An 8,131-nucleotide genomic window follows, 5' to 3' on the forward strand; every position below is an offset into this window, starting at 1 on the left:
CATAAGGGGTGGAAGTGACCGATTTTGAGGGCACTCGGTTAAGTACATAGGCGGCGGTCAATAATACATCTCCCCAATAGGAGATAGGTAAATTTGCTTGCGCCATCTTACCTAACCATTTCTAATAGGGTTCTATTCCTTCTCTCAGCTACCCCATTTTGTTGTGGAGTGTACAATTCCCTTTTCATCACAAAGAGCCTTGAATTGATCCGATAGATACTCACATCCGCGATTGGTTCTCAATGCCTTTATTGTTTTGTTCAATTGATTCTCAACCATCGCTATATATTGTCTAAAGCAATCTAATGCTTCTGACTTATGGGAGATCAGAAAGATATAACCAAAACGGGTGAAGTCATCTATGAAAGTGATAAAATATGAGGCTCCATGCCTCGCCCTCACATTCAAAGGACCACAAATGTCAGAATGTATAAGTTGCAATGGAAATTCGGCTTTAGTCCCTTTACCGAATGGTTTTCTAGTTGCTTTTCCCACTAGACAATTTTCATATACGAGTAGATCAACATTAGTGAGTGGCCCTAAAGGGCCTTCTCTAGCTAATCTTTGCATGCTTTGCAACCCAATGTGACCTAATCTAGCATGCCAAGTACTTGCATTAATCTTAACATTACTAGAAGATGTAATTAAAGAAAAACAACCATCGACAGTAATATTGTACTGATTATAGTCAATATCTAACACCATAAAATCATTCGATACATGACCCGAACCATAATAAACCGTTTCAAACGAAATGTCAATACAATCACCATGAAAATTCAATATATAACCTAAGCTAAGAAGAACTACAGAGACCAAGTTTCGTTGAATATCTGGAGGATAAAGGACATCATATAGGAATAGGTTTCGACCATCACGTAAAATTAATTTACATGTGCCGATACCCTTCACTTCAATTCTTGAGTTATTCCCAACATATATCCATCTTCTTCCAAGCTGAATCCGACGATACTCCACAAATGCTTCTCGGTCTCTAGCTACGTTGTCTATTGCTCCTGAGTCTACAGTTCACATTGGATGAGATTCAGCAAGCGTTATAGTGTTAGAAACAAAAGCATTACTTAAAGTAATTGTGGAATAGGGTACATCTTTCGAATCAGTGCATTCATGAACAAAATGACCCATCTTGCCACAATTGTAGCACTTCATCTTGGCTTTGTCCTTCTTCCCACAACACTTCTTGCATTGGAAGGTCTTAGCCCTCTTAAGTGCCTGATCAGTCTTCTTCCTTTTGTTGTTGAATTGAGAATTCCTTTTGCGCTTGAAGCCCGAAGCTTTGCGCGAACTCGATTCAGCAACATAAGCATGGGTAGAGGATCTCGCAGCCTCTAGGCACTCATCCTCTAATTCCAAATGACGTGCTATATCATCAAAAGTGACAATATTCTCATTATGCGTCATATTGATTTTAATATGCTCCAAATTGTCAGGAAGAGACCTTATAACAGCCTGAACTTGTTGTTCATCAGTAAGGAAGTGACTTGCAGACTTCAGCTTACAAATCATGTTTGACATCTCCGAAGATGCTGCCTCATTGTTACATTTGGGCGCTTTCGGAATGTGTTAAACTTGATAGTGAGTCTCCTCAACTTAGTGGTAGATGTACCCCAAAACTTATCTTTCAAGGCAACCCACATAGCTTGAGCTCTATCATAACTTTCAAATTCACACATAAGATCATCCTGCATACAGCTCAGCAACATGATGCAAGCAATACTATTTTTCTTTTTCCAAGCTTGATAAGCTTCTAGATCTCTCCTGTGTTGAGCTGAAGTTCCATGCTCAGGTTCATTCATAGTGTGGTTGAGGGTTTCCAAAACCTCTTATTCCTCAAGGATGTACTGAACCTTTCGGTGCCAAATATCATAATTATCATCGTTCAGCTTCTCACCCTTATTGAGGTCAGCCACAATGGTCTTGGATGCCGAAGCCATAATCAATTTCTATAACAAATTGACATAATAAATGCATAATCAATGCTAGCACACTTTTCAGAGTAACACACATACTTAATTTGCAGCAACGACAAATTAAATGATAATTTAACAAAAGACACAAAACAAAAGTTCACTATATTCCCAATCAACTTCTATGTACGATTGTTATATTATCATTACTTAGTTTAATTTGCGCAAATTTTAAGTTCTAAGTGAGAACTCCTTCGAATTCAACCAATCTACGAACTCCCACTAGGAAAAATAATTACATGACCTCATGTAATTTCTATATTTTTCCATTAACACAAAAGCATAGCATGATGTAAACCAACGTACAAACAACAATCATACTTCAACTATAATCAAAACCGCAATTCAACATGTAATGAAAAAACAAGGATTTCCTACCATTGTTCGATCTTTCTCGGAACTAGAAAATTGCAAGTATATTAAACTATATATATGCTACCATTGAACCAAGCTCTACTTATCATATGCGTTATCATTTTCATAAAGGCCAGCTACTGTATTTCCTAAAACTTAAGAAAATACAAGATAAAAAATGAATAAAATATGCATTTGTACCTTAAAATACACGTACATAGAGTTCCGTACACAATTTTATAAATTTATAAAATTCAAAACTACAAAATAAATATACCACAATGTAGAGGACACTCATACGAACCAAACGCCATTGACCACACTCCAATCGGAGCTCCCACGCGCCCACACGCGCCATGTGTGGCGCACGTGCCAGCGAGCCAAACGGCTCCTGGCCAGTCCGATCGATCCGACCGGTCCAACCAGAGACCAGTCCAATCGCTTTGACCGCCGGACCGGTTGACCGGTCCGACCCGTTAACCGATCAACGGTCGGGTCAGGTTGAGTCAACATCGGGTCGGATCTCGGGTCGGGTCACGGGTCGGTTGCTGGATAGGGACCGGCCGGCCAACTGGCGCCGGAGGTGACATCATCCCAACGGTTACCGACTGTTGGGTGACGTCACGGTGATGTCATCACACGCTGGTTTGCCGACCGGCGCGTGATGCCAACGTGCCAGTTTGTGGACCAACGCGTGTTGCGCACGCGCTGGCGTTCCCAACGCTTCAGGCGTGTGGCACCCACGTGCAGTGGATTCTGGCCGCGCGTGTAGGCGTGTCCAATGTCCTCTGGCGGCGCTCGACCTATCGTCGGACTCGTCTCGACGAGTACTTTCATCTTGTATATTGAGAAATTTATTTTGGCAGAAAAAATATTTCAAAAATTGGCCAAAACCACACGGATGGATGCGACCCCAAACTCATTCTTCGCTTCGATTCGATTTCGAATTTTTAGATTGCAATTCTGACCAATAAATATCAAAACAATGTAGAATACAATCTCTTGATCTCAATATTAAATGGTAAATGAGAAAACTCAATGAAAAATAAGGCAGAAATCACGATCGTACTCTGATACCAATGTTGGAATTCAAGTTGGCGGAAGACAACTTACCTTTATCCGATGCGCAAACAATAATTAACCCTAGAACGAACGTTGAATTGCGGATAAATCACGAACAAAAACACTTCACGTCGGTCTAAATGCAATCACGAGGAGAGCACCCGATTTCCACAGCGTAAATGCCAATTGTTTTTTGTAATAGTGAAAATGGAATGCCTTCTCCCTTTGATGGAAATAGAACAAAAGAAATGAGAGGATTTTCTAATCGTATTCTCTGCCAACCATTCCAACGGTTGTGTTCGGGAGACTCTTATACATCTCCCTTCATACCCTTTCAAGAGATATATTTCCATCGTAACGTATCAAGTCAATACGGTGCGATCCAATCGCACCCTATCATGGACGTACTAGCTAAAGTACAACACTTATGCATTTGGATCTGATGGCATGATTGAACTTGCACAAACCACTGGATAGACAGTTGTGTTGCTCTCCCTATGCTAAATTGTTCGTGTGCTTATCGATGTTGCCTAGACCTGTCGTGTGGCGCATTTTCTTTTAACTACATTTTATAAGTTTGGAAGTGACAGGTGGGTTTTCAGTTTGTGTATATAGTCAGGGTCCTCTCGTCATTTTTCAGTTTGGAGATCGAAGCAATGTTTTCTGCCTTTTGTTGTGGTTGGGAGTACACAAAGCCTTTGACCCCTTCGTGAAATTGTCATGATGCATACTAGGCCCACCGGTTTATAAGTTGGATCTAGTTTGGAAATATAAGAAAGGTTGGGCGACAACCGTGGGTGCTTTTCTCACCGAATGAAAAGTTCCTTTTCTTCGCATTTTTTTAGATGCAAAAAGATGTCATATTTTGTGTGCCGATTTGTATACATTGTAAAACCATTTATCTTAATCGCTTTCTATTAATAAATAGGAATATTATGAAAATCATAATATCACAAAAAGTGAGCTATGAATATCACTCCAGGCATTTACTTTTACTTTTTTAGCTTTTTGTAGATTTTTTGGAATTACTCTTATTTAATTGCAAATATTTGAAACTTTTAATATTTTCAAAATTTTATGAAAATTATTATTTTTTAGCAGAACCATAAGTCATAAATGTGAAAATAACATTTTTTTCTGTATTTTGTAATTTTATTACAGCTAAAATATAGAGAAAGGGTTTTTACCCAATATATATATATATATATAGAGAGAGAGAGAGAGAGAGAGAGAGAGAGAGAGAGAGAGAGAGAGAGAGAGAGAGAGAGAGAGAGAGAGAGAGAGAGAGAGAGAGGGAGGGAAATAAAAGGAAAAATGAAAAGGAATTTTGTTTTTTCCCCTTCGTTTTGGCCCCTTTTTAGGCGAGGAAATTCGTTCTGTGCAAGCCATCTTCTCCGTCAAGACCTTCCTCTCTTCCGCCGCCATTTTCACTTGCAGCAAATGTAATTTTAGTTTCAAAGAAGGGTATGATCTCACCAAATGATTGAGGGCATTTCCATCATTTACTCTCTTTTTTTCTTTCCTTTTTTTGCTTTTTTCTATTTTTTTCCATAAAAAGAGAAAAGAAAAGAAAATTAAAGTTAAAACTAAAAAAAGGGTGGAGGGCTAGCTCTCCCGCCTATGGCCGTCGCCCCATTGTCGACGACCCCGCTGACCATGGCTGTCACCCCACCAATGATGGGGTAGTAGCCATAGGCAAGAGAGCCAACCCACCCACCTATTTTTTTTATTTATTATTATTTGTGTTTTTTTAAAGATTTAACTTTATTTTTCTTTTTGAGTTTTTTATGGAAAGAAAAAAAAAGAAAAAAAGTAAATGACGGAAATTTTCGCGATCATTTGGTAAGATCAAGCCATTTTTTGAGATTGACATGGCACTTTAGGCTTTTATTTGAAATAAAGTCCACTTCAAACCCTTATTTCAAAAAAATATGGCACTTTCGACTCTTATTTAAAACAATGTTTATGTTAGTCATTTACTTGAGAAAATAATGATACTGCAAGCTCTTATTTAGAATTTTCCCTATATATAAAGTATAAAATAAAAGAATGTGAGCCCCGATAAAGGAAGTTTTGGCTAATTGTTGACACCTAATTTTAGCAAATTTAGGAAAATAAAGAAAATAAGAATTGCATTGGAACAAATAAAAGGAAAAAATGAAAAAAAAAATGGGGAAATTGATTTGATTGATTATGCATGGAAATTTAAAATTCTGATAGATATTTAGATTTTGATAAATGCAAAAGTAATTAAAAATCAGGTGAATAAAGGGTAAGGATTTTGATAAAATGGAAGGAATCGGTGCAAAATTGAGCTGATTGCGAAATCATGCTCCAATTTACAGCCATGATTTAATGCAACAGGAGATAGAAGTTTAAAATTTGCCATAGAAAGCGGCCGTTCGGAACCACTATAAAAGGAGTTGACTTGCACGAGGGGTTAAAGGGAGGAGATTTCGAAATTAAAAAAAAAAAAAAAAAAAAAGACAGGAAATTGGTGAGGAATTCAACTCACGTCCGAAAAGCAAGAGGGAAAAGTGAAGTGACTGGTGAGTGACGTGAGAAAGAAAGAAGAAAAAGAGGAAAAAAAGCTACAATGTCATCTTCTTCGGAAGGCCCCCCCCCCCCGATCGCGCCGGTTCGTGCCGCGCCGGCCACCGTGCCAACACCGCAATGTCGGATACCACCGCACCTCGCCACCTCGCTAGTCTTCTCGTTCCTGCCACGCCGCGCCACCGGTCTCGCCGCTCCGTCCGCATCTCAGCCCCCGCCAACGCCTGCGGAGCTCCTCGACGCCCGTGCCCAAGATATGCTCGCAACCCAGCGCCCGACGCTCCTTGCTTCAGCCGCGACCGGCGCCACTAGAGCCCGACGCCGCTATTGTTGCTTCCCTCCTGCCGCCACTTGCCCGCAGCAGCTGCCGTAACCCCTGCCGGTGACCTCTGCCTGCGACGACCCGTGCCTCTGCAACCGCGCGACACCAGAACAGCCTCGTCGCTCGCAGCAGCCTAAGCTGTTAAAGCTCATAAAACAACAATCAAAACAGAAAAATCTCTGTTGTTTGAGGGAGAGAAAAGAAAAGAAAAAACAAAGCATAACACTTCATACTTCTTGTACAAAAGAAAAAACTGTCAAGCACCACAACTAAATACAAAGCAAAAATAAATACAAAGCAGAAACTGCTCACATACGTGCAACACATAATTGCACACAAACGTGCTATTAACTTCTTAGAAAATAGCAAAAACACTAACTGCATAACTAAATGAACTTAAAAACAAACAGAGGAAAATAGAGGAAACACGACTGAAAACAGCAACATTGAGATAATTCCAACAAACTCCTCCTTGGATCGATTCCGCTGCTGATTCCTATTTTCTCTCTTAACAGCTCAAATCTTCCAGCCTGAAGTGGTTTTGTGAACATATCTCGCAAGCTAATCTTCAGATCTGTAATAGACCAACTTAACTTTGCCACTTTGTTGCACCTCACGCAGAAAGAAAAATTTGACTTTGAAATGCTTGGTTTTGCCATGGAAAACTGGATTATGTGATATTGCTAGAGCAGCCTGATTGTCCATATTGACTTTGATACAATCACTAGAATTCAACCACAAATCCTTCATTATCTTCTTCAGCCACAAAGCTTGATTTGCAGATGTAGTAGCTGCTATAAACTCAGCCTCTGCAGTAGCGAGTTACAATCTCTTGCTTTTAGAACACCGAAGAAACAAGCAAAACCAAAACTGAAACAATATCCGACGTACTCTTCATGTCATCTACCGAACCAGCCCAGTCACTATCAGAAAATCCTTGCAAATTAAACTTCTGACCTTTCTTAAACTTCACACCAAAGAACAATGTTTCTTTGAGATATCTCAAGACCCTTTTTGATGTAACCAAATGTAACTGACTAGGACTATTTATAAACCTGGATAAAACACTCACAGCAAATAGAATATCTGGTCTGATTGCTATAAGATACATGAGACACCCAATCAGACTTCTATACATAGAAGCATCTACTGCATCTGTTCCATCATTCTTCTGCAGCTTCTCTTTAGCAGCCATAGGAGTGCTTACACTTCGACAATCTTCCATCTGAAACTTCTTTAGAATTTCCTTCATGTGTTTTTCTGACAGATGAAGATCTCATGTGAAGCTTGTTTGACTTCCAGACCCAAAAAATAAGCCATCTTTCCCAAGTCTGACATCTCAAAACCAACAAATAGATCTTGTTTCACCTTCTCTATCAATTCCATATCATTCCCTGTCACTAATAGATCATCTACATAAAGTGACATATTTACAACACTGTGATTCACTTTCTTAACATAAAGAGTGAACTCACTTAAGCTTTTTACAAAACCAAAATCCTACAAATATCGATCTATCTTCCCATACCAAGCTCTTGGAGCCTGCTTCAGTCCATATAGAGTTTTCCTCAACCTGTATGCACTCTCTTCTTGCCCTTTGATACTGAAGCCTTCAGGTTGTTCAACAAAAATCTCCTCCTCAAGCTCTCCATTCAGGAATGCAGACTTGACATCTAACTGAAATATAGGGCACCCATTCTCTGCTACAATAGCTAACAATAGCCTTATTGTATCAAGTCGTGCAACAGAGGCAAATGTTTCAGAATAGTCTACTCCCCATATTTGTGCATAGCCTTTCACAACCAGTCTAGCTTTGTGTTTATTAACATAACCATCAGGATTAAGTTTTGTT

Source organism: Eucalyptus grandis, chromosome 5, assembly GCF_016545825.1.
Source record: "Eucalyptus grandis isolate ANBG69807.140 chromosome 5, ASM1654582v1, whole genome shotgun sequence".
NCBI classification, from domain to species: domain Eukaryota; kingdom Viridiplantae; phylum Streptophyta; class Magnoliopsida; order Myrtales; family Myrtaceae; genus Eucalyptus; species Eucalyptus grandis.